Source organism: Miscanthus floridulus, chromosome 7 (assembly GCF_019320115.1).
Source record: "Miscanthus floridulus cultivar M001 chromosome 7, ASM1932011v1, whole genome shotgun sequence".
Taxonomy (NCBI): domain Eukaryota; kingdom Viridiplantae; phylum Streptophyta; class Magnoliopsida; order Poales; family Poaceae; genus Miscanthus; species Miscanthus floridulus.
Window position 1 is genome coordinate 68,451,117 of NC_089586.1, and position 27,421 is coordinate 68,478,537.

General features: G+C 48.8%; 1 long non-coding RNA gene and 2 pseudogenes across 1 annotated transcript; 2 read left to right on the top strand and 1 right to left on the bottom strand.

The window, feature by feature from the left end:
* Positions 1-2,043: 2,043 nt before the first annotated feature.
* LOC136463378 (uncharacterized) lies at positions 2,044-3,492 on the bottom strand. Its single transcript, XR_010760994.1, has 3 exons — positions 3,356-3,492; positions 3,153-3,265; positions 2,044-2,353 (listed from the first exon to the last, which is right to left on the bottom strand). It is a non-coding gene; the product is annotated as an uncharacterized lncRNA (long non-coding RNA).
* A 1,836-nt stretch (positions 3,493-5,328) lies between these two features.
* Positions 5,329-8,719, top strand: LOC136463379 (uncharacterized; annotated as a pseudogene).
* Positions 8,720-23,709: 14,990 nt separating this feature from the next.
* On the top strand, positions 23,710-26,318 carry LOC136467063 (putative F-box/LRR-repeat protein At4g13960; annotated as a pseudogene).
* The last annotated feature ends 1,103 nt before the right edge of the window (positions 26,319-27,421 follow it).

Below are 27,421 nucleotides of genomic sequence, written 5' to 3' on the forward strand. Positions count from 1 at the left end.
TGTCTAGTCTTGCTATGGTCTACTTATGCTACAGTCTAACACAAATGAAGCTATAGGAAACATCTGAGAAGAACAAGCGAAACCGTGCAGAAGTGAAGTACCACTAGGCTATAGGATCTCGCTCCTATGTTGTCTAGATGCAAAAATTTGTAAGTGATGGTTGTGTTTTATTGTTACTCTTGTCTTTGTATAAATATAAAGCGAAAACTCATGTGCAATGTGAATAGAAGGAGAACAAGAGGAAGGCAGCAGAACACGATCAAGGACTTGAAGAAGAAAATGGTCCACCTGATGAAGATGTTAATGCTGTGGAAGTCTTTAGGGACTTCCATACCAAGTAGGAAAAAGGGCCTGAGTGATACTGCAAGAGCAGCAGTTGTAAGTACCTTCTTTTACTTCCCTTGAAATCTACTGAAGCCATTGCCATAAAGAATAAAACATAGCAGGAGCCTAGTGTTATGGAAATCTACTAAAATCTACTAAAGCTTATGTAATCTCTATCAGCAGTAGGCTGAAGAAGACCTATGTATTACTTGTTATGAATCAATCTCCTAGGGTTTTTAATTGAAGTCCTCTTACACTATCTGTAACCTAATGTTTTACTGATTGAATTTCGCAGAAAGCTATGGAAACTATACCAGCAGAACCTATTGTTGATGGACAGTAACCAATGACTAGTGCTGATATTGTTTACAAGGTCCTTCTAGCGTCTACCAGGGCAAGGCCCCCTCCTAGGGAAGCGACAACAACCATTTTTTGAAGAATGCTGGTATCCAGACAAGCTCCGCCTAGAACAGAGACATCGAAGGAGAGAATACTTTAGGAACAGCTTGCTGCGGAACAGGAAAGTTTCACTTGTCCTCTTCGATTAAGTTGATAAACTGAAGAGGAAGACAGAAAAGACTGAAAGAGAGCTTGAGGAATACAAGAAATGGCAACAGGAGGAGTACAACAATCTTCAGTGAGCTATGCACGCGCTTTAGCTCTTCTGGTAACTCTCAGTCTTCAACTCCTATGGCTTGATGTAGTGAACATTTGTAGTTTGATGTATGGACTCATATGCTAGTTTGATGTGTGGACTCGTATGCCAGTTTGATGTGGTGATACTCTGTCAGTGGTTCGTTTCTAACGTGTGAAATATATTTTTTGTTATTTGATTACCAGGCTAAATAGTTATGTAGTTAGTTTGTGCAGTAGTGATGATCTCGAATTACTTCTATGATGAATTGATTGTACTCCACGCGGTAGAACTAGGATAGGCCACGTGATCAAATAAAAAAACGACACGTGGATGAACCATTGCATGACACGTGCAATAGCTAGGAATCGACATGTGGGCAATTAAAATCTGACACAGGGAAGGAAGTCATAAAGCCACGTGGCCGAATAAAAATACAAAACATGGACGGATAGCGCCGTGACTCGTGGTCGAATAAGAAACGGTCATATGGATCAATAAAAATACGACACATGGTCCAATGAAGAAGTGACACATGATCCAACCGCAACATGACACATGTGCCAATAGAAAACTGACACATGGAACAACAGGGACCCGACGCGTGGTTTAGTAAGAACCTGATAAGTGGAAGAACTAGAGATTGCCACATTGTGCAATAAGAAGGTGACACATACCCGAACCATCTTCAATGCAACCGGCTATAGCATGTACATGTGGGCTATAACATGTACACGTAGAAAGCATCTCCAACAGAAGCGCCCACCAGCGTGGCAGCCCCCTGCCACGTATGCCAAAACAGTTTTATGACGCTCTATTTTTGTCACAGATCAAGACACTTTCTATGACGATTTTGTCAGATTCGTCATAGATGTGTAAGTGTGACGTGACTTCTATGACGAATCATTTTTCGTTATAAATTCATCATAAAACTAAAATTATGACGAATTTGGCTCCTTCAGTGACCAAATCTATTCATCATAGAAGTGGATATTTCTAGTAGTGGTATGAGGTTATGGAAAACCTCAGCAAGCAAACTGCTTCAAGCAAGTCATTTAAATCACAGTTTGATTAAGCGTCAAATTTCAATAACGTGATAATAGATACATCCATTGCTTCATAAAAATATAAATATATTCCATAGTGCAAATGCGAATGATGCAATACAATGCATGACTTCACTTCTACCCACACGTCCTAAGGAGGAGTGAGGGCTGCCACCATATTGCTCATCAACGTGCGTTGCTTGTACTGGTACTTACCGCACCAATTTGGCTACGGTTTCTTCAAATGCATATCAATGGAAAAAAGTGCAAATGGACCACAGGCGCCACGTTTACTTGCCTTCACCGAAGCTCAAGAGTGAGGGCTAAGCACAATCCAAATATGCACCACCTGATCACAAGTAAGTCTTAGCATCAACGTCATCATACAAACTAACACAAACAATAGATAACAAACTAGATCTCCCCAAACCCGCCATTCAAGCACCTACCACTACGCTACCAGTTCATGACAGTAGCACAGCCCCTTCTATTTTCATAAACATATAACTGTTCATTCAAAAATTCTCAAAATCTCTCGGATGAAAGAGAACTCAATTGTCTACAACTTTGTCATAATATGATTCGGAACAAGAGATCTCCAAAATAACATAAATATCCTCTTTACTTAACTGAACTTTCTGACTATGAAAACAGGACACCAATCTTATAAAATTCATAACTGGAGATATACTCATCCAACAAATATGTTCTTTAACAATATGGAAACTATAAGACAACTCTTCCAACTTTTGTTTATACCAAAGGTTCAGATTCTTCCATTACGATGGCCAAAAATTGAATAGATGTAGAACTGTCCAGATTCTCGTCACTGAAAAGCAGTCTACTTAAGATGATCATATCTCTAAAAATACAGAGGCTATGAGAGTGATCTTGGTATCAAAAGAAAGGTATTAAAGTCCTCTACGACTTTGTCCATAGTGACAAAATTTATTAAGGCCATTAAGATACTCTAAAGCAACGATGAACAGAAACTATTTTTTAGAACATGGACGAAAATTAATTTCGACAATTTCAGGAATTGCTAATTTCGACAATTTCAGGAATTGCTCCAACTAAACCCCTTCTAATTCAATGATTCAATCCATAAAACTCGATCCAAAGAAGTAGATTAGGATTCGACATCTCACCTCGGGCAAGTGCAGCGAGAACGATGACAAACCCCAACGATCCACGCCTTCCTTCCTTCCTCTTCTCCTCCTCACAGCGATCTGCGCTGCTAGGACTGTCTCACCATTGCGATCTACGGCCGAACGTGGTATATCCATCGTGAATAGAGACAGGAACCAAGAAATTGAGGGCAAAAACATGGAGAGAGTAGATGACACCTAACCAATAGTCTGAGGATGAACAGCACCGCGGACGATGACGACGGCCGCGGCGACGGCGGCGGACAAACTATCTTCCTCCCCCTTCTCCCTCTTTCTCTTCTCTATTTTTTTTCCATGCGCCAGCAAATGACGAGCGCCCAGGAAGTCGAAGAAAAAGCACGAATCATCTCCTAGTCGGACCATGTACGTGGATATTTTTTATTATTCTTTTTTAAACTAAGAATAAACATAAGTCCATCATCCGAAGTCTGATTAAAAGATTAAGCAGTCCAAGGAAAAGGATTCGACGAGCTCTACGCATTGGTGGTCTCCATTAATCCATCAGAGCAACACATCAAAAAGTCAAATTTTCAGTATCTCCTTAAATCCGGTCAACCTTCGCTTAAAAACACTTGATCTATATTGAAATTCATATTTATGGCATTCGTACTCGGGGTATTACACCTTATGCTTCTTAAACATGTTGATCTATAAGCACATTTAGGTTCCATAAGAGTAACTTGTTCCAGGGCGTATTAGTCTTTTAGTCGTGTTAAGTGATACTCCTGAGCCAGTTGTGGTGTTATATTGTCCTTGATCCTATAGTTGTTTATATAGTAGTATTTCAGAGTGAAAAGCCCTCTAGTTATCTCGTCGAGGTTATGACACTGAAGTTGCCTTGGTCAAGTTGGGGTAAATGAGTTTTTGCTGGTTTTCTCCGGTATAAAAATGTGATGTTAGTGGGTCGTTTGATATATCAAAGTTGTGGAACGATGTGTAGCACTCCAGCCCTGTTTTTGGGGGTTTTATCCTAATCTTTTTTTCCTTATAAATTATGTCAATTTTCTTCCTTTATTGATACGATGGAGAAGAAAAAAGCTTTGGCCATGCTTGTTTCCACTTATAATCACCTTTATCGTAGGGATTTTGCTCGATCAAAATTCTGAAGTATAATGTCAAAAGAATTAGAATAATCAAAGTTCTTTATGGAATTCTTGTTTTTTTCATTGAGATCCAATTACAAGCGAAACAAACAGGGTATTTGCCCCCCCCCCCCCCCCCCCCCCCCCCCAAAAAAAAAAAAAACCAAACATATTCTTTTCTATCTTCGCTGATCACCGAGATTTCCAAGGAAAAATAATAAGCCAGAGAGAAGTTTGCTTCCGATCCGAGATGCCGGTCCATATCATTATCCGTGGGCCCTTCCCATCCTCTCGCGTCTCCACTCAAACTTTCCACCGCCGGTACGTGAACCTGAACGCCTGCAAGATGCAGAAATGTCTTTTTTTTTCTCTGTAACTCCTAGAGTTTTTACTTTATGCAAGCGTGCTCCACCACGCTGCTGAGCACGAACTGATGCCAAATGGCTGAAAAATCGGACAGGAAGTCAGCGGGTAAAAATAGCTTCAGCAGGCAACAGGTGAGCTCAAATCCGTGCCTGCTCTCTTGTTCCCCTGCTGTCTTTCTATCAAAATTTACTAAGGGCATGTTTGGAACGGAAGAATTTCATAGAAATCTTATAGAAATTTCACAAAAATCAGTTTAATTTCAAAAGAAAAACGTAAAGAAATTTTTCCCGTGATCCATGTCCTAAACGGTTGCTTCCGCAGTTCCGCTGCAAAACTTGCGCCTGCATTCCCCTGGCTCGTGCTATGGTGCTTCATAATTTTTTATTACTAAAAAGAGAGAGAGAATGGAATGGAATGACCTGAGCCATGTTTAGTTCATCCAGAATCTAAACTTTGGCACTATAAAAAAGAAGATTCTGCGTCACATCAAACTTACGATATATGCATGGAGTACTAAATGTTGACGAAATCAAAAACTAATTACACAGTTTAGTTGTACTTTGCGAAACGGACGTTTTAAACCTAATTAATCAACAATTAAACAATTATTACCAAAATATAAACAAAATGCTACACTGCGCTGCAGTACCTGCCGATTTCAGTCGGCGGTTTGGCCGCAACTAAACGCGGCCCTGGTCCTGGTTGGGCCTGGTCCTTCTTTCCCAATCCCCAAACTGCTTCACTTTAACCGCCATCTCATCTCGATCTCGTGGTGTTCCTCCGCTTGGCGGGGCCGACCAGAAAAAAGCTCGGACGGTTGGCTCCGGATGCGTCTCCGGCCGTCCGCCGCCGCCTGATTTTTACTTGTGTTTCCGTTGTTCGTTTCCACAGTGCGAATCACCTCCCAGTTTTTAGTCAAGAATAGCTGCTGGAGCCCATGGAGGTGCAGGTGGCGACGATGGAGGAACCGAGGGACCCGTTCTTGCCGCTGCGGTGGGAGAGCACGGGCGACCAGTGGTGGTACGCCACGCCCATCGACTGGGCGGCGGCCAGCGGCCACTACGATGTCGTCCGGGAGCTCCTCCACCTCGACCCCAACCTCCTCGTCAAGCTCACCTCCCTCCGCCGCATCCGCCGCCTCGAGTCCGTCTGGGACGACGACGCGCGCCTCCGCGACGCCGCCACGAACCGTGCCGCCGTCGCACGCCGCCTCCTGCTCGACTGCGAGCCTGCCGATAAGCACCACCACCTTCCCCGCGGGGGCGGAGGCGGCGGCGACGCCAACCGCCTCCTCCGGGCCGGATACGGCGGATGGCTCCTCTACACGGCCGCCGCGGCCGGGGACGGACGATTAGTGCAGGAGCTGCTCGCGGCGCAGCCGCTGCTCGTCTTCGGCGAGGGGGAGTACGGCGTCACCGACATCCTGTACGCCGCGGCGAGGAGCGGACGCCCCGAGGTGTTCCGCCTCCTGTTCGATGCCGTGCTGTCTGCGGCGTCGTGTCCGGTCGGGGGTGACGAATTTAGGCGCGAGATGATGTGCCGCGCCGTGCACGCCGCGGCGAGGGGAGGCAGCCTTGACGTGCTCAGGGACCTCCTGCGCGGGTGCTCCGACGCCGCGGCCTACCGGGACGCGCAGGGATCAACGATCTTGCACGCCGCCGCTGCAAAGGGCCGAGTTGAGGTATGTGTTGCAGACTTGAAGTTGCAGTTTTTCCTACTTAGCTTCATTCTTTATTTCAGGATGAATGTACATTGTCACTACAGCTACAGTACTATGTGATGTATATGTCCCGGGGAACATCAGTTTCATGGAACATTCATCAGTCTTAACGTTTTCACTGCTTGATTTGAAATTACTCGTGCGGCTTGATCTGTATAGCCTAGTAATTCTGTATAAATATATGTTGTCTTCCACTTGATTCTCCTTGTAAATTGACTCGGAACATTTTAGCCAGGTTGTCAGCAGTCTCCTTTACAGATATCCTTGTTGTTAGATATGTTCTATGTTGCATAGTTTAATAGAGTGGGAGAAGCATGCTGATCATTGTCTCCAATTCATTTATAGTTAATACTGCTTCTCTGATCTGTAATCTAAGAATTGTTTATCCCCGTTGTGTTTGACATTATTCCCACTTTGGCCCTTTAAGTTGATCCCGTGCACATGCTTGCCAGTTGCCAGGTTGTTAGTTGATCATTCAAATATGGATTAAACTTGTGCTATGTCTTGATTAAACTAATGGCGGTACTTGTTGGCACTCACATTATCTTTTAACACTGGATTAGAGTTTCATAAAGGTTGTCTGCCATCAAAATTTCACGGCCATGTGAATTTAGAGTTATGACAATGAACACTTTTGATTTTATTCATTGATGCTTTGGCGATGGAAAGTTTTGTTCATGTGCCTAATCATTACATTTATGTTGCTCGCATGGAACCTTTTGTGTTTGTTATGTTCATTGATTGAAGCATATTCGAGATGATTCTTCATCACTAAAGGGGTTAATGACCTTTCCTTCAATCTGTTGCTCCACAGTTAAACCTTGGAATGGGTCCTATGCTTAATTTTCTATGTACAGACAGTTTACAAAGTACTAAACTAAATTTATGACAAAACACTGCAGGTTGTCAAGGATCTCATTGCATCTTTTGATATAGTGAACTCTGTAGATGACCAAGGGAACACAGCATTGCACATAGCAGCCTTTCGAGGCCATCTTCAAGTGGTTGAGGCTCTCATTACTGCATCATCATCTCTTATATCAGCAACAAATGAAGCTGGTGACACGTTCCTTCACATGGCACTGACTGGTTTTGGGACTCCTGAATTCCGAAGGCTTGATCGTCAGATGGAGCTTATTAGGCAATTAGTTGGTGGAGCAATTGTGGATATCAGCAGTACTATCAATGCACAAAATTATGATGGAAAGACAATTCTTCACTTAGCTGTGGTTGGCAATCTGCATCCAGACCTTGTTGAACACTTGATGAGTGTGCCTTCTATTGACCTCAACATCTGTGACAATGATGGCATGACTCCTCTGGATCTACTCAGGAAACAGACACGAACGACGTCATCAGAAATACAGATCAAACAATTGATTTTGGCTGGTGGGTTCACAAACTCAAGGGACCATGAGACTAGGTCAGTTATCGCTTCTCAGATAAAGATGCACTCCATTGTAGGAAGCCCAGGGACATCATTCAAGATATCAGATGCTGAGATCTTCCTCGATGCTGGAATTGACGTGCCGGGGATCAGCGAAAGAGCAGTATCATTGTCCTCCATTATTGGCACTGGCAGGGTAGATGCTGACATCCTGAGACCCAAACTGAAGAAGTTGAATTCTTTCCAAGATGCAGCAAAGCATATCAAAGTCCTACTCAGATGGCCTCACCGCAAATGGAAGAAATCAGGCAGCAGCCAAAAGGATCTGGATGATGATGCCTCGTCCGTGGACTCTGCCAAGACCTGGAGCCATGAAGAGACTCCGACACCGCTGAGGCAAAGGTATTCCAGGATCGGCTCCCTGTTCAACAAGCGGACCTATGCGGACAAGACTTCACCTAGCGAAGCAATGCAGAAGAGTGGAGTGGTACAGCCTGATTCTATTCCAGCTTCTACATCTTGGTCATCGTCATCGTTGGTTGACAAGATTGAAACTGTCCATCTGGACAAAGATCAATCTCCTTATGTCAGTAGGCTGATCAGGCATACACCTAAGAAATCTGGATCCCTGAACAGTAGACTTATGAACCAGTCCTTGCGCCTGAGGGCATAAGACCTGCCCAGGAGTCGACCTCCGAGCCCCATTCGAATCTGATATTCAGGCGATCATATATGTCACTAGCCTGATTAAAACATCAGTTAGCAGATAGGCACCAACATTGACAAGGCTTGCTTCCCTCACTGGTTACAACTTACAACTTCACTGATACCAGATAGATGATTCCCAATATCTAGCCGCCCTGCCACAGCAGGCAGGTTTGTATCTCTGGTTGCCGGGGAGTGGTTTTAAGTTTAGTTCGTGTTTGTATGTAACTATTATTGGAGATATACAAATGTGATACACTTACAATGCAAATGTAGTTTTATACTGGACTTGAATTTAACTTAAATCATAATAAGACATGATTTGACTTCGACACACACCACCGAGAGATGGTGCCATTTGCGTTTGCATTTGCATTGGCAAATTTTATGGTACTCTAAAATGACTGTGAATCATCCATTTAGTTATATCTAAATGGTGACTGGACTTCACCTTTAACCCTATTGGATGTAAATGAAACACGTGACAATCTAATTAAGTTCACCTTTTAACGTGACATGGCAAACTAATTCAGATAACTAACATGTACTCCATCTGATAACTAACATGTACTCCACCTCCACCTTTTAACATGACAACGTGATACGTTTCGATCAAACTAATCAGAGAGTAAATCGCAAAAAAAAAAAACTAATCAGAGAGTAAATACTTTTATTCCCCATCTCTTAGCTTGGGCCAGATCTCCATAGCCCATGCCTCCCTCGTCTCTGGACAAAACAGCAGGCCTCAACCCCTCTCCATCTTGGGCACTTTTCGGTTCCTAGCCAACACAGCCCAGCAGTTATGTAAGACTTCAAGGTTCGAACTCACACGACACACCCACGGACAAACCTTAGAGAGTACAATAAGTAGTATTAGTACCTTAACTTAGGATGCGCTTGGCAGGCCTTTGTAGAAACGTTTCGGATTCAGGTTCTCTCAAGAAACGTTTCTAATGATTAATCATAATCACTTTATGGAACTGTTTGGCTCATAAACCAGATTTTGATTCAAAAAAAATCATGTAAATAAAAATATGTTCAAAAAAATTCTAAAATTTTGTGTGGATGGAGAACAACTTAAATACAAACCATTCTAATTTGTCGCACTAAAAAAGAATTAACTGAAAAAAGAACAAAAATAAGTAAGAAGCAATGATATGAGAATTTGTGCGGAACCAGCCTCCGACCGTTTCACGTGAGTACGTAGAAGCGGTGAAACATTTCAGTTTCGAATCACCTGCTGGAAAGACCGTTTGAAAGTGATTCAGGTGATCATAAAAAAACTCAAACGTTTCTCGTATCCAAACGCAATCTTATTACTTATTGGGACCTTAGAAAGTGGATTTTGTTTGGACTGAATAGTGTCGTCCGTAAACCTCTGAATTAAACATATCTGATGCAGGCATGTCCTTAGGAATGAATAAACAGGTGCTTAAGACGAAGGCAGTTTTATATTATAGTTTGATTTTATTCCGCTACCTCCCCATCTCCATCTCCATCGCCGGGCGGGCTGGGCATCGCACGCACGAGCCGCACCCAGGTTTGCCAACTTCCCGTTCCTCTCCCTTTCATCTTCTTCGATTGCCTCCATTTCTATCCCCAAAATCTCTACGCGTTCGTGCTCTTCTACGCCTTCCCAGTTCTTGTTCGAATCTTGTTACAAGACTGACTACGTCTTCAGAACGACAAGGAGAAGCTGAAGGCGCCAATCTTCCTGACGATGAACGAGTTGGGCTGAAGGCAAGAGAGAAACGAGTAAAGAAGCCCAATCCTCACGTCGCTGGCCCAGAGTGGCTTCAGCTGGGCCTGCTAGAGCCCATGTAATCTTCGGTTAAGAGAGGCGTGATGAAGTAGCTTTTGTCTCGAGGCTTTCAACCGCGTGCCATTATAAAAAATGGTCCAGGCCTATATGTCAACACATCCTGATGCCATGACGCTAAACTCTTTTGTTCCACACGTCATTCCGTCCATCTTCCGTCTGGTTTCCAACGTTTGGCAGCCCTGACATGTGGGCCCAGCCGGTCACAATGTCTAAAATACCCTTCTCTCACGACCTTTTCCTCTCACTTCTTTCTCTATGTCCGGTGGGGCTAAGCTGTAAGTGACCCGAGCACCTTCTTCCTCCTCAAGAACGCAGCCGGGGAGAGCTCGTCTGTGCATTGTCGCAATTGCCGAGGGCGGAGCTCGCCCGCGTGGGGGTAGGGCGGGCCAGTCGCGGCGGCACCCAAGCTACTGGTGTCAAGGACGACACGCGCGTCTGCGGCGTGGGGCAGGGCGCACGCAGCGGCGGTCACGATGATGGCACCGGGGATGGCCCGTGCGGCCGTGGGGCAGGGCGGGGCGCCCGTGCGGCCACGGGGCAGGGCGAGGTGCTCGTGGCGTCCATGGAGGAACATGACAGGAGCAGCGCACGGAAGTTGAGTAGGATGTCGCCCGCCGCGCCCGTAGCTCCTCCTGCCGCCCAGCCGTTCCAAGCTCCCGCATGCCTACTCCCACCTCGACCTGCTGCCCGTTCGGCCGTCACGCGCGCGTGGTCGTCGACCGATACCACCACTCCGAAGATGGAGCGCACGTCAAGAGGACGCCGGCGGAGGGGGCGTCGCACGTTGTTTGGGGCCGAGCCCGCACCCTCATCGGCCGGGGAGCTATACACCGCCTTCATCAGATCCTTTGCCGATGATGACCACCCATTCATCGAAACGGCGTGCCGCCGAGCAGTTCCAGCGACGACTTGCACCCCACGCTACCCCCTCCCCCATCCTGGCTCAGCGGGCGCTCACAACATGACGGGGATGGCAAGGCCGCGGCCGCCAACACCATCTCGGACGCCGACGAAAGGCGCTGCCTCGACGCTGCCTCTATTCGCTCTCCTCCCGCGGCGTCCACACCACGGGGCTCGAGGAGATCATGAACTGTGGCATCTTCCACGCCTTCGAGCACCTCGTGCAGACCGTGCGAGGTCCCGTACCAGGAGGCGCCACCCGCCGCCCCGCCGGCACGGAGGTCTCCGCACACACCCGACAAGGTGGCCGCGGCCGTCGCGCGCGCCGCAGAGGCGCTCAGCGTGGCCCCGTCCACCCCGTGCTGCACGACTCCGCGCTCGCTGCTGTGTCCGCGTTTGCGTCGGCGAACACAGGGGCTGTCCGGAGCATGACGCTGGTCACCGCCACCGTGTCCCTGCCAGCGTTCCCGGCTGCGGTCTTCGACGTGCCCGTGCTGGGGAGGCTAGTGCTGCGGGTGCTGGTGCTGTTCCGCGGCCTGGTGTGGCTATGCTACGCTCGGGGGGTTGCTGTGGGTTGCCGTGCGCGGCAGCCATGGCGGCGGCAACCGGCAGGAATGGTGAACTCGGTCATATCTTGAGCTGTGAGCGCGGGGTGGAGGAGCGGGAGTCGGGCTTGGTGGCGATCTCATCTTGGCCTGCAAGGGTGTGAAGTGGTGGGACGGTGGCTGCAGCGTTGCTCCGTGTCTGAGTCCATGGCGCTTGGCATTAGCATCGTCTCTACAGGGCGCTGCCCTCAAAATCGCGAGCACCAGCTGGTGCGCGTGGCTCGCAGGGTGGGCGCTCAGCCATTCTTTGTCGCCGGCATGGCCTCCACTCATGGGAAATCGGCCGTGCCAAGCCCGTGGTGCGGACGGGAGCTTCTGAAGTCAGGATAAGGGCTTCGTTGTTTTTTTTATATTCTCTTGACAAGTTGATTTTTTTATTTTATTAGCCACACGCTGTCCTGTACTCAGCCTGTTCGGTTGGGCTTATACGATCGTGGATTATAAGCTGGAACAATATTTTTCTCTCACATCAAACCAACTAAATCAGCCAGTAGTAAATAATCCACGATCGTTTACGACGAAACGAACGGACTGACTATCATGTCCGATGCCTCTCTCCTCTACACTCACGTGCGTTCTGGGAAGGGTGTTTTAGACTTCTCCTTAGACAACGGTAGAGCTTAAAGTGAACGGAATGGCCTGGAAGGCAATAAAGTTAAACGTCATCGTACCTGAGTACATTTAAACTTTTTAGTGACACGTAAATCTGGATTACCTTTTATAATGGCACACTTTAAAAAGGCTCTTTTGTCTTCGACTTGTATTCGACATTTCAGAACCGTGCGGCTGTGCCGGCGGCGACGGCGGCGAACTCGGCTCCGGCTGATCCGATGAACACAAGTTCAATTTACCTCTAAATACTACCAGACACTATATCATGATTCCTGGTTGGTAACAACTGGTATCAAAGCTTCGATTCTGGCCTTCCATAGTTATCTTACGAGGCGGCAGATGAGCATGGCGTCGCCGGAGGAGCAGTTCGGCCAGATCTTGGCCCTGCTCGGCGAGAACTCCAAGGGGATCGCAGACCTGCAGAGCTCCATGGTGGAGATGCGGGCGCTGCGGACCGACATCAACACTCGGAAGCCCCAAGTCGACAACCACGTCATCGAGCTGGAGCACGTGGTGATGGATCTCGTCGAGCGTGTCGAGCAGGCGCTGGGCATTTTCCTTCCCTAGGCTGCAACCCTGGAGTTGGGCGAGGGCATCGTCACCATCGCGCGCCCATCTCCAACTGCTGTTCGCGAGGATCCTTCTGCCTCTGCGAGCCCGAAGATGCTGGGTTCCGCTCATCTGGAACCAACCCCGCATGGGGCGGCGTCTGGGTCAATTGACGACGGCAAGGGAAATCTCCACCGGGGGTCCTGAGTTCGGGGTGGTGTACACCGCCATCCCGCAACCGGCCCTAGTCACAGGTGCGACGAACCTTCCAAATTCTCCTGTTCTGCAATTGAATTTACTTGGTCCTGAACACCGTGGCCTCACGCTGGATTTGAATGCTGCTATGCCTCAACTGAGTTTTCCTAAATTTGATGGTAGCAACCCTAAGCTCTGGATTAAGAATTGTGAAACCTTCTTTGATGTTTACTCTGTTCCTGAGCATCGCTGGGTCAAGCTTAGTACCATGAATTTTACTGACTCCCCTACTCTGTGGTTGCAAACTCTGCCTGCCTATGCCCATGATATAACTTGGAAGGATTTAGGAGTTGCCATTAGTAATCGTTTTGATAAGGATGAGCGTGACCACCTGTACCGTAGATTTTTTCATCTGCAAAGTTACTACTGTCACAGAGTATATAGAACACTTTGGTGATATTGTTCACCAGTTACTGATTCATAACCCAAACATGGAAGCATCCATTATCACCAATCGTTTCATAGATGGCTTACGTGATGATATTAAAGCTGTAGTCATTGTTCACCGTCCTCCCGATCTGGATACTGCTAGTTCCATCGCGTTATTGCAGGAGGAAGTGACTACTGGTTCCAGCAAGAAGGATTTCCGCAGAACTGATTCTTCCAATTACAACAAGAAGAATATGGTGGAGAATGGCCGGAATTCTATGCCACTTACTCCAAACCATACAAGAGTTGCTACACAAGCTAATGAAGACAGAAGAACAAATGAAGCCATGAAGCCCAAGACATATCGGCATGCTTAAGGGCTTTGCTTCAAATGCAGCGAAAAATGGGGTCCTGGACACAAATGTCCTAAGACAGTTTCTCTCCATGCAGTAGAAGAGCTATGGCGGTTCTATGATGCAGCTCAAGAACCTCCTGAACCTCCTGACCACACTGAATATGATTCAGGTGATGATCCGATGACCCTTTCCACTCAAGCTGTTAAGGGTACTGAATCAAACAAGACAGTCAGGTTAATGGGTTATCTGGCTAATCAAAATGCTTATATGCTGGTTGACTCTGGTAGCACAACCTCTTTTATCAGTCAACAACTAGCATCTCACATCTCAGGTCATTCAGCATTAGAACAACCAGTTCAAGTGAAGGTTGCCAATGGTAACACCCTACCTTGTACACATGAACTCCCAGATCAAGTTTGGGGAGTCTAGAGTCATACCTTTGTTACTACATTCAAAATTATTCCATTGGGCAGTTATCATACTGGGTATGGATTGGCTTCAGCAATCCAGTCCTATGCAAGTTCATTGGCAAGATAAATGGCTTCAGTTCAAAAAGGGTGATGAGCTTATTACTCTCAAGGGCATAACATCTGAAGCTACTTCTGGACCACCACTTTCTGTTACTCAGTTGGCTGCATTTATTGAAGGATGATGCCATATTGTATCAAGTTCAGTTGAAACCAGCCAATGATAATTCTCTGCTAACAGAACCTCTACCTACAGAAATTAAGCAGTTAGTTTCTGAATTTGCTGACATATTTGAGCCCCTAACTAAGTTACCACCAAGACGTCTTGGAGATCATATTATACCTCTAGTTCAGGGAGTTCAACCATTCAAATTGAGGCCTTATCGTTACAATCCTGCTCAGAAAACTGAGATAGAGCAGCAGATCACTGAGTTATTGCAGAAGGGCCTTATTCAACCAAGTACTAGCCCTTATTCCTCTCCAGCACTCTTAGTCAAGAAAAAGACTAGGGATTGGAGGCTTTGTGTGGACTATAGGAAGCTGAATGCATTCACAGTGAAGAACAAATTTCCTCTTCCAATTATTGATGAGATATTGGATGAACTCAGTGGAGCTAGTTGGTTTACCTCTTTAGACCTTAGCTCTGGTTTTCATCAAATCAGATTGGCCCCAGGTGAAGAACCTAAAACTGCCTTTCAGACCCATAGTGGTCACTATGAGTATAGGGTCATGCCCTATGGAGTAACAGGTGGACCAGCAACTTTTCAATCAGTTATGAATTATGTGTTGGCATCTTTTCTCAGGAAATTTGTTGTGGTATTCATAGATGACATTCTCATCTATAGTCATAGCTGGTCAGAGCATCTGGAACATATCCAATGTGTGTTTGCTGCACTCAGGCAACATCAATTCAAAGTCAAACTCAAGAAGTGTGTGTTTGCACAGTCTGAGCTCAAGTACTTGGGTCACACCATCAGTGCATCTGGTGTGGCCACTGATCCATCCAAAGTCAGCATCATTCAAAACTGGCCAACACCATCTACAGTAAAAGATCTCAGGAGCTTTTTGGGCATGGCCGGATATTATAGAAAATTTGTGAAAATTTTTGGTCTTCTCAGCAAGCCTCTGACAAATCTGCTCAAAAAGGGTATCCTTTTCACTTGGACATCTGAAACTCAAGACACCTTTGATGCACTTAAACATGCCTTAGTGGCAGCACCAATTCTTGCACTACCAAATTTTGCAAAGCCATTTGTAGTTGAAACAGATGCATCTGATAAGGGAGTGGGAGCTGTGTTACAGCAAGATGGACACCCTGTTGCCTATGTCAGCAAGGCACTAAGCCCAAAATCTCAAGGCCTTTCAACCTACGATAAAGAGTGTTTAGCTATTCTAATTGCAGTTGATCACTGGAGATCTTATTTGCAACATTCTGAGTTTATCCTCAAAACTGACCACAGAAGCTTAACCCATTTGGATGCTCAAAGAGTTACATCACCTTGGCAACAAAAGGCATTAACTAAGTTGATGGGCCTCAACTTCAGACTGCAGTATAAAAAGGGAGCTGAAAACCGAGTAACTGATGCACTGTCAAGAGCTTCTCATCAAGATACCTTGTGTACAGCAGCAGTGTCAGTTGTACAACCTGTGTGGGTCACTAAACTTCAAGATGCTTATATATCAGATCCTCAGTTAACTGAACTTTTTCAGACACTTTCATTATCATCTCCTCAAGGCCATTTCTCATTACAAAATGGTCTGGGTTCATTGGATCAACTTCAGCACAAAATCCTATCTGCTCTACACACAAGTCCTATGGGTGGGCATTCTGGTGCTAAAGCCACTTATAACAGAGTTAAGAATTTTTTTGCCTGGCCCAAGCTGAAGCAATCTATTGCTACATTTGTGTCACAGTGCTCAGTTTGTCAACAAGCCAAACCTGAAAGGGTTCCATACCCTGGTCTTCTATCTCCTTTACCTGTTCTAGAAGGTGCTTGGCAAGTGGTTTCACTCGACTTCATTGAAGGTTTGCCTCAGTCCCAACATTACAACTGCATTCTTGTTGTGGTGGATAAATTTTCAAAGTATGCCCACTTCATTCAACTATCACATCCATTCACTGCAATGCAAGTGGCCATCAAATATATGGACCCAGTCTTTAAGTTGCATGGTTTTCCTTCAGCTATCATTTCTGACCGTGATAGAGTTTTCACTAGTACCATTTGGCAGATATTGTTTAAACTAACTGGTATTGATCTGAGAATGAGCTTTGCATATCATCCTCAAAGTGACGGTCAGACTGAGCGCGTAAATCAATGTTTGGAGACTTACTTACGATGCTTTGTGCATGCTTTCCCCAAGAAATGGTCTAGTTGGTTATCACTTGCAGAATTCTGGTATAACACCTCTTATCATTCTGCTCTTAACAAGACGCCGTTTGTGGTGCTCTATGGTCATGAACCACGCCAACTGGGACTGGACATTGAGAATTGCCAAGTACCTAACCTGGATGAGTGGCTACAAGATCGATCTCTGATGCAACAGCTCCTGCATCAGCACTTACTACGGGCTCAGAAGAAAATGAAACAATCTGCTGACAAACATCGCACTGATCGCAGTTTTTCTGTTGGTGATCAGGTATATCTCAAATTGCAACCCTACGTTCAGTCTGTTAGTCGCTGAATTCTCACTCTTGTTAGTAGGAGAATTCTTATTCTCATCGAGAGAGGATGACACTAGGAGTTGGGGCAATTTTCTTGTCTATTTCTCACACAAGCTCACACAAATGCCATACCAACCTGAGGGGTTGGGGTTACATATTTATAGGCTGCTAGCCAGCCAAGCATATGCCAAGATGCTAGTCTAAGATGCTAATATGCTGTCCTAGCTAAGATGCTGTCCTCTAGTCTAAGATGCTGTCCTCTAGTCTAAGATGTTGTCCTAAAAACAGAAAAACAGCCACAAGGACCATGTGAGCAGCACAGCCCCACAAAGTCCAGCCACACATGAGACTTATCCATCATTCTCCCCCTAAGTCCTGTGCGTCGTCTTGTGGGAGAGTTGAACCATCCCGGTCCTGGAGCAGAGCTCAAGGAACTTGATCCTCCCAAGGGGCTTGGTGAGCAGGTCCGCAAGCTGGTCCTTGGTGTTGATGTAGCTCGCCTTGATGCTCCCTTCCTCCAAACAGCCTCGGATGAAGTGGTACCTCACCCGGATGTGCTTGCTGCGTTCGTGGAACACGGGGTTCTTTGCCAGGGCCAGAGCGGACTTGCTGTCCATCCTGAGCTCCACCGCTCTAGTGTCTCTGCCGAGGAGATCACCAAGCAGTCGAGCGAGCCAGAGCGCCTGAGTCGAAGCGGTGGAGGCCGCTATGTACTCGGCCTCGCAGCTGGACAGGGCCACCACCTGCTGCTTGACCGACTGCCAGCTAACGAGGCACTTGCCGAGGAAGAAGAGGATCCCGCTCGTGCTCTTGCTGGTGTCGATGTCGCCGGCGTGGTCGCTGTCGCTGTACCCGACGAAGTGTGCCGTCCCAGGGCACCTCGGGTAGTAGAGGCCGTGGTCGAGAGTCCCCGCAACGTAGCGGATGATCCTCTTCACAGCCTGCTGGTGCTCCGTCGTCGGTCGCTGCATGAACCGACTAACGTAGCCGACGGAGAATGCCAAGTCCGGCCGTGTGTGGGCGAGGTAGTGAAGGCTCCCCACAAGACGCCGGTATTGCGTAGCGTCCACCTCCTCCGTCGTGCTGTCGCGGCTCAGCTTCAGCCTCTCCTCCATCGGAGTGAGAGCTAGGTTGCAGTCGGTGAGCCCAGCTAGCTCAACGACGCGCTTGGCGTTGGCGGTCTGTCGAAGCGTGATCCTAGAGTCATCCTGGTGCACCTCGATTCCCAGGTAGAAGGAGAGAGGCCCTAGGTCACTCATCTGGAAGGTGGCCTTCATCTCTTCTTTGAATGCCGCCACCTCCGCATCCTTGGTGCCGGTGATCACCAAGTCGTCGACGTAGACACCCACCAGCAGGGCATTACCTCCATTGCCCCGTCGGTAGATGGCCGCTTCGTGCGGGCTTTGCTCGAAGCCCATCCCCTTTAGCGTGGAATCCAGCTTGGCAATCCACGCCCTCGGTGCCTGCCGCAAGCCATAGAGGGCCTTGCGCAGGCGGAGCACCTTGCCCTCCTTGCCGGGGATCGCAAATCCCGGCGGCTGGTGCACGTAGACCTCCTCCTTCAAGTCGCCGTTAAGGAACGCCGACTTGACGTCCATGTGATGAACACGCCAGCCCTCCTAGGCAGCTAGCGCAAGGAGGAGTCGCACGGACTCCATCCGTGCCACGGGAGCAAAGGCGTCGTCGAAGTCGACCCCCTCCTGCTGCACGAAACCTCGTGCCACCAAGCGAGCCTTGTGCTTGACGATGGCACCGGCTTCATCCCTCTTCAGCTTGTACACTCACTTAAGGGTGATCGCGCGATGACCACGAGGAAGGTCAGCAAGCTCCCAGGTGCGGTTCTTCTCAACCGCATCCATCTCCAATTGCATCGCGACGCGCCATGCCGCGTGTCTCTCGGCCTCTGCAAACGACCGAGGCTCGCCGTCGTCACACGCAAGGTGCAACTGCACCTCCAGGTCGTGAGGCACCGGTCCCGGCACCGGCTGGTCGCCGAGAAGGTTCTCCATCGTAAGGTACCGCAACGGCTCGCCGTCGTGATACGCATCGACGCGCTCCTCGTCGTGAGAGAGCGGAGTAGCGAGCTCAACCGGGCCGTGCTCGACACGAGCTGGTGGTGGAGTAGACGTGCACGGAGTGGTGCCTGTCGGTGCTGGAGTGCGTGGCGTTGCCGGCTGTGGTGGAGCCGGCGAAGAACTCATCGCAGCCGAGGTCCTGGCTGGAGAGCGTGGTGCTGTCGGAGTAGCAGGCGCCGGGGTCGGTGGAGGCTCGGGGACTGGGGTAGACGCGCTCGCCGAAGAAGAGCCGCCTACTCCTCCAGCTCCCTCGAAGTGGACGTACTCGACAGAGAAGTCATCGTACATCGGAGCCGAGCCGTGGTCCACCGCCTTGTCCCATGCCCATCCTCGCCCTTCGTCGAACACAATGTCGCGCGCCGTGCGCACACGCTGTGTCTTCGGGTCGAGGATGCGGTAGGCCTTCGAGCCCTCCGCGTAGCCGATGAACACTCCCGGAGTGCTCCTGTCGTCGAGCTTGCTGATGTGGCCAAGCTCCTTGGCGAACGCGAGGCAGCCGAAGACCCACAAGTGGGAGACCGCCGGCTTGCGCCCATGCCAGGCCTCATACGACGTCCTGCCGTCGAGCGCCTTGGTAGGCGAGCGGTTGAGGATGTAGACGGCCGTCACTACCACCTCTCCCCAGAAGACAGTCGGCATCCCCCTCTGCTTGAGGAGGGCTCGAGCCATCCCCACAACCGTCTGGTTGCGCCGCTCGACGACGCCGTTCTGCTGCGGGCTGTACGGTGCGGAGTAGTGGCGGTGAATGCCCTCGTCAGCGCAGTACGACGCGAATTCAGCCGCCGTGAATTCACCGCCGTTGTCGGTGCGCAGCACGCGCAGCTTGCGGCCGCACTCCGCCTCCGCAACAGCCTGCGCGCGCCTGATGGCGTCCGCAGCCTCTCCCTTGCTACCGAGGACCATCACCCACATGTAGCGGGAGAGGTCGTCGACAAGCAGCAGGAAGTAGCGTCGTCCTCCCGGTGTGGCCGGTGTCACCGGGCCACACAAGTCCCCATGCACAAGCTCGAGCTTCTCCTTGGCTCGAAAGCTAGCCCATTGTGGAAAGGGGAGTCGCCTCTGCTTCGTCAACACGCAGACGTCGCAGAGCTGCTCCACATGGTCGAGGCACGGCAGGCCTCGCACCATCTCCGTGGCACTGAGCCGCTTCAGGGCCTCAAAGTGAAGGTGCCCGAAACGCTCGTGCCACTGCCACACCTCGTCGTCCCGACGAGCAGCGAGACAGAGGGGTTGTGCCACCTGCACGTTAAGGACGTAGAGTCGATTTGCGCTTCTAGATACCTTGGCAAGAAGGCGACGACGACGATCCCAAATCCTCGTGACTCCGTCCTCAACCACCACGCGCGAACCGTTCTCATCCAGCTGTCCCAAGCTGATGATGGAGTTCTTCAACGCGGGGATGTAGTAGACTCCGGTGAGCAGCCTGTGCTCACCAGACACGGTGGTGAAGATGACGGAGCCGACGCCCTTGATCTCCACGCCGGAGGCATCCCCAAACTTGACGGAGCCTCGGACGCTAGAGTCAAGCTCGGTGAAGAACTCCCGTCGACCGGTCATGTGATGGGTGGCGCCGGTGTCGAGGTACCACCCGTCAGTCTTGTCGTTGCCGGAGCTGTCGCCGAGGAGGGCGTGTGCTTTTGGCTCATCGAGGTGGAGGAGAGCCGCTGCGGCCGGTGCCGCTGGAGGTAGCTCAATGCTTGCATGTGCCATGAACAGAGCCGGCTCCTCCTCCTCCGCCTGTGCGACGTGGGCCTGGCCGCGTCGTGGCTGTCGGCAGTCCTTGGCCCAATGGCCGAGCTGGCCGCAGTTGCGGCAGGCGTCGTCCCGTGCCGGCTTGTGCCTGCCGGCGGCGCTGCCCTGGGCGCCTTCGCGAGCATCACCCTGGGCACGTCCTCGCGCCCTGGCCTGGGCGTCTCTGCGCGCCTTGCGTGGCTTGCCATGCTTGCGGCCGCCTATCGCGGAAGAAGGCTCCCCCTTCTTCCGGTCACCTTGGCTGGCAAGCTGCTCCCGAGTGAGAAGGAGCTTCCCGCCAGTGGTGATGGGCCCCGAGAGAGACTGTGGCTCATCGCTGTCGACGACCTTGAGGCGACCTATCGCCTCCTCGATCGACATCGTGGAGAGATCCAGCAGGGACTCGATCGAGCGAGCCATCTGCTTGTACTTCTCGGGGACGCAGCGAAAGAGCTTTTCGACAGCTCTCTCCTCGCTGTAGGTGTCATCGCCGAACTGCACCATCTTCTGCAACAGAGTGTTGAGACGGAGAGCAAAGTCATCAACGTCCTCACCTGGCTTGAAGGCCAGGTTCTCCCACTCCTTGCGAAGTGCCTGCAGTGTGGACTTGCGGGCGCGGTCGCTGCCGATGCGTGCCGCAGCGATGGCATCCCAAGCCTCCTTGGCAGTCCGCTTGTTGGTAAGCGAGAACTGCATCTCGGGCGGGACTGCAGCGATGAGGGCATCCAGCGCCCGTCGATCTAGGTCGTAGTCGACGTCGCCGTATCGGACTGCCTCCCACATGTGCCGCACCTGGAGCTTTACCCTCATCACCGCAGCCCACTCGACGTAGTTGGTCTTGGTGAGGGTAGGCCACCCACCGCCGGGACCGACGTCCCTGACAACAGCCTGGAGCCCGTGGTAACCACGGTACCGATCCGGGGAGAGAGAGCCATGCTGCCTGTGAAGGCCGCGCTCTCCATCGACCCATCGGTACCGATCCGGGGAGAGAGAGCCACGCTGCCTGTGAAGGCCGCGCTCTCCATCGACCCGTCCGCCACCGTTGCCGTGCGCGCCTCCTCCAGGAGCGCCACCGGCGTGTCCGCGCCTGTCTGGGCTGCCGCCGCGCTCATGGGCGTGCGCGGCTGCCCCAGGAGCGCCACCGCCGTGCGCGCCTCCTCTAGGAGCGCCGCCAGCGTGTCCGCGCCTGTCTGGGCTGCCGCCACGCTCGTGGACGTGCGCGGCTGCCCACTGCGCCGCCCGCGCTCGCGCTGCCTCCCTCTCTAGCAGCTCGAGGTCCGCGTCGGTGGTGTCGTCAGCGGAAATGGAGCTGCCGATGCTGCCGCGCAGAGCCTCGACCTCCGCCGCCGCCGCACGCGCTGCATTCGCCGCCGCCGCTGCTTCCGCCTCCGCTCTGGCTGCTGCCAGCTCCGCCGCTGCCAGCCTCGACGCCCTTGCCGCCGCCGCAGCGGTCTCTGCCGCCGCTCGCTCGCGTTCCTCTGCCGCGGCAAGTTCAGCCTCCTACCGACGCCGCGTGCTCGAGGCGACCGAGCGCTGAGACTGCCCTGCGGACATGACGCGCTACCGGGGGGCTGCTGCTTGGGGAGAGGCCTGCTTCAGACGAGCTGCTCGTCTGTGCGGGGGAGGAGTGAACAGGAGCGGCCGGAGGAGCTGGTGCTGCCAACAGCTGGGGCTGTTGTGGGGCTGGGAGAGAAGATGAGCAAGAGATGCTCAGGCTACAGGATAATATGGCTCTGATACCAGTTGTTAGTCGCTGAATTCTCACTCTTGGTAGTAGGAGAATTCTTACTCTCATCGAGAGAGGATGACACTAGGAGTTGGGGCAATTTTCTTGTCTATTTCTCACACAAGCTCACACAAATGCCATACCAACCTGAGGGGTTGGAGTTACATATTTATAGGCTGCTAACCAGCCAAGCATGTGCCAAGATGCTAGTCTAAGATGCTAATATGCTGTCCTAGCTAAGATGCTGTCCTCTAATCTAAGATGCTGTCCTCTAGTTTAATATGCTGTCCTAAAAACAGAAAAACAGCCACAAGGACCATGTGAGCAGCACAGCCCCACAAAGACCAGCCACACATAAGACTTATCCATCACAGTCATCTGTTGCCACCAGGTCTCCAAACAAACTGGCATTTCGTTATTTTGGGCCCTATGCCCCCTATACTATAATTGGCAAAGTGGGTTCAGTGGCTTATACTCTTCAGCTCCCAGCTTCAGCAAAGATACATCCCACTTTTCATATTTCTCGACTCAAGTCGGTCGTCTCATCCTCACAGCTGGTATGTCCAGAACTTCCCAATGCCTTCGATAAATCTACAGGTTCCTCTGGAGATTTTGGACCGTCGCCTACGCTATCACAACAAGATGATTCAGCAAGTGCTCGTTCGCTGGTCCCGTACACCTTCGGAGATGTCCACCTGGGAAGGAGTTCCCCCGTGCGCCGGCTTGGGGTCAGTCAGTCTTCAGAACGGCAAGGAGAAGCTGAAGGCGCCAATCTTTCTGACGATGAACGAGCTGGGCTGAAGACAAGAGAGAAACGAGTAAAGAAGCCCAACCGTCGCGTCGCTGGCCCAGAGTGGCTTCAACTAGGCCTGCCAGAGCCCATGTAATCTTCTGTTAAGAGAGGCGTGAGGAAGTAGCTTTTGTCTTGGACTTGTATTCGACATTTCAGAACCGTGTGGCTGTGCCGGCGGCGATGGCGGCGGACTTGGCTTCGGCTGATCCGACGAACACAAGTTCCATTTACCTCTAAATACTACCTAGACACTATATCGTGATTCCTAGTTGGTAACAAATCTGCGGATTCATGTCTCCATAATTCCTCTGGCCTCCTTGCTGCAGCTTGTCTGAGCACCACCTGATCGACGGAATGCCCCCCAGTGACCCCAACGCAACGGCCGACATGTCAGGCGACCCGCGCGTTCCTGGCGCCGTGTGCAGGATCAACGCCCTGCCCGATGACATGCTCCTCCTCATCTTGTCCTACCTGAATGCCCGCCAGGTCGTGCAGACGTGCGTGCTGTCACGGCAGTGGCGCAACCTCTGGAGTTCCGTGCCCTGCATCAACGCCACGCCCGTCGAGTTTGAGCACATGTCTAATGACTGCCGGGAGTACACCGTGCTGTTCAAGAAGTTTCTCAACCGTTTCTTGATGCTCCGTAACCCATTTGCCTTGGACGAGTTTCGGCTCTGGTATGACATGCCTTGGTTCTTTGATGAGTATTCAGAAGATGCTAACCTATGGATCTGCCATGCTCTACATTGCAATGCTCCGTGGTGTTTCTTCCTGGATGCTTCTTGAGAAGGCTGCATCTTACAAGTGTTATCTTGTACCCTGGTTTCTTTTGCCAACTTGGAATAGGTTGTAAAGCATTGAAGTATCTCATATTACATGACTGTGGCATTTCTGATGTTCAGATCATCTCTAAGACGCCGACGGTTTTGACCATGGATATTGATTGTTACTACTCATTTGAAGAACAGTGCTCTATTTCGATTCCCAGCCTGGTCTGTCTTAACTATAATCATCAAACAATAATACCTCTGCTGAAGAACATGAAATCACTGGAGAGAGCATGTGTTGTACTCGATAGCGACGATACCGATGTTGATGATATCCGTCAGTTCCTCAAGAGCCTCTGGTATTACTGATTTAAACTTCAGTTACGAGGGAGATATGGTATGCTTTTTGATTCAGGCCTGGTTTAGTTCCTCACCCTAAAGTTTACTCCCTATTCCGTCGAATATTTGGACACATGCATGAAGTATGAAATATAGAATAAAAAATAACTAATTGCACAGTTTGCGACTAATTTGCGAGACGAATCTTTTAAGCCTAATTAGTCCATGATTTGACAATGTGGTGCTACAGTACACACATGTGCTAATGACGGATTAATTAGGCTTAATAAATTCGTCTCGTGGATTACTGACGGATTCTGTAATTTGTTTTTTTATTAGCATCCGAGCACCCCATGCGATACCCCAATATGACACCCCAAAACTTTACACCCTAGATTTAAACAAGGCCTCAACACTCTGCATCCATGCCTATATTTATGTGTCAAAATCTGAGATCTAAGCATGGTATACAGTCTTTATCCCTTTGCAAAACCAAGTGTTTCACAGTTTATTTTGATGCTACGACCTAGAGGATGATTAATGCTCTCAACTGATAATATAACACGATTTAGTTCTCGTACTCAGTTCATTTGAAGGTTTACAAAAGTTTGTGGAACATAGCCTTAGTTGGCGTTTTGACACAAGGAACTTTGATGTACATGTGACAAGAGCTGAAATGCATCTTGTCCACAATGGGGTTGTTTAACATGTGACAAACAGTAAGTGCATCCCTATACTTACAATCAGATCAGTAGAATCCAGTAGATAGGTCGCCTAATCCAAGCCTTTCACCAGTGTATCTGCCTGTGCTCTAGATGGTTGAATCTCACTTAAGAAAATAGGCACAGTATAATGTAATGTGAGTTATTCTTATTAAAAAAGATTTGTGCTTAATGTGACCTTTGTCAGATATTATATTCTGAAGATATATTATCACTGAAGAATCAAAACTATTTGGCACATAAATTTAGCTCGTTTCAATTGTCTTGACAACTTTGCTGAAGTCATGAATGTTTTATAAAATATGGAATTCTTTATCATGTCTTAATCCTATGAACCTTTTGCAGCTGAATATGGGAAATATACAGTGGTGCCCAAAATTCAACAATCTTACAACCCTGACACTCAGTCAATGGTGTCTGCATCCAGACTTCTATCCATTGATAGTCTTCCTTCAGAACTCACCTAGCCTGGAGAATCTAACTCTGAAACTCAGAGGGGTACATGGCTCTCTCCACATGTTAATTGATCCTTGTACAGAAGTTGATGCATGTGCAATCAAATCAAAGTGAAACCTGTGTTTTCTCACATTTCAGGTTGGCCATACACATCAGAGATTCATTGGGGAGCTAGAAGAAAGGTCGTTCAGCTGTGAGCACCTTGATAGTGTTGATATTGTTTGCTGGGAGGTTCAAGAACATGATCCTGTGCTCGACAACCTGGTGGAGGTTCTGACTGAGAATGGCATAGAACGTGATGAGATTGACATCAGTATCTCACTATAGATTTCATTTGCATCAATCACTGGAACAAGTCACAGTTCATTCATTCGTTTGTGGACGCAGGACCATGCATGCGGACGTTTGGTTCACCTGGATCTTAGTCTCAGTTTGGATGGATTCATGTTGTGAAAAACTGGATAACTTGTATGCGCATCAATTTAGTGCTTTGTTACGTGTTACCAACTCACATCTGCTCGAGCTGCTTTAGTCTATTTCTTTTAAGTATTGGTTCAGGCCAAGGCGATCAATAACAATACCCTGTTAAAGGCTTGAAGATATTTGGAGGTGGAATTCAGTTCTTTTGACTTCAGCTCGTGTGGCAAATTTCTATGCATTTATGATACGCCATTGATGTTCCCCGATGCAAATAATTTATATGTTTACAATGCCATGGAGATTAGTTCAGACTGAATTGTAGACTTTTCTTGAAATATAATACTAAATAAAACAAATTAGGCGTTGGTGCCTTGCTGGGCGCACGCGGCACGCGGCGGCTGCACTGGCCGCTGCAGGCCACATGCGCTGGCTCCCCTGACCGCTGCAGGGAGGAGGGATTCAGATATTCTGTGAGACCAAGGGTTACCATCGCTTGCAGGCCCATCTCTACATTAGACAAACTAGCTATGGCCCTAACAACAAGGCTATAATTAGAATACTACAACAAATACTCTCTCATACCCTTTTAACTGTCGTTCTCACGTATCGAGAAATCAAACATACTCAACTTTGACTAAATATATACAAAAAAAAAATTACTAATATTTGATGCGTAATAAGTATCTAGATTAATCAGTGTATATATTTTTATAATATATTTATTTGGAGATACAAATGTTACTAATATTTTTTATAAATCTAATCAAAATTAAGAAAGTTTGACTAGAAAAAAAAACCTGGCAATATTTAAACAGGAACAGAGGGGAGTACACGTTACACTCTATCTTTATTAAGTTGGAGCCAAGACTGACTAATACTGCATTGTTTCCTTGTTAACTTTAACTATTTTCATCAAAAAATTAATGTAGACTTTATTCCATATGTTTGTCCATGTAAATAATTTAGTTATAGTTTTTGGCAATAATATGGGATTTTCAAGTTAAAATGTATTTCTGTTGGTTTATTGGAATTAATTAAAATCTAGACCACATGTACGTATTGATATATGACACCAAACTGTTCTCTTGTTGTAGATAAATCTTGCTATATAGATACGTAAAGCAAAACAATTTGTGGAAGAGATGTGATCGCAGTAATAGTTAAAGCAAATACTTGTTTAGAGCATATGGGTGTGTTTGGATAGGTGTCTTATTAGGGCCTATCCAGACATAGCTAATGTAGGCTCTTCATTCATGTTTGGATGCTTGTCCGAGCTGTTAGCCAGGCCCGAGCAAGCCAAAACGGGGGTCGGTGGCGGATACATCTTTGCTTTTCGTCTCATCTGTGCGCCGCCGCGCCGTG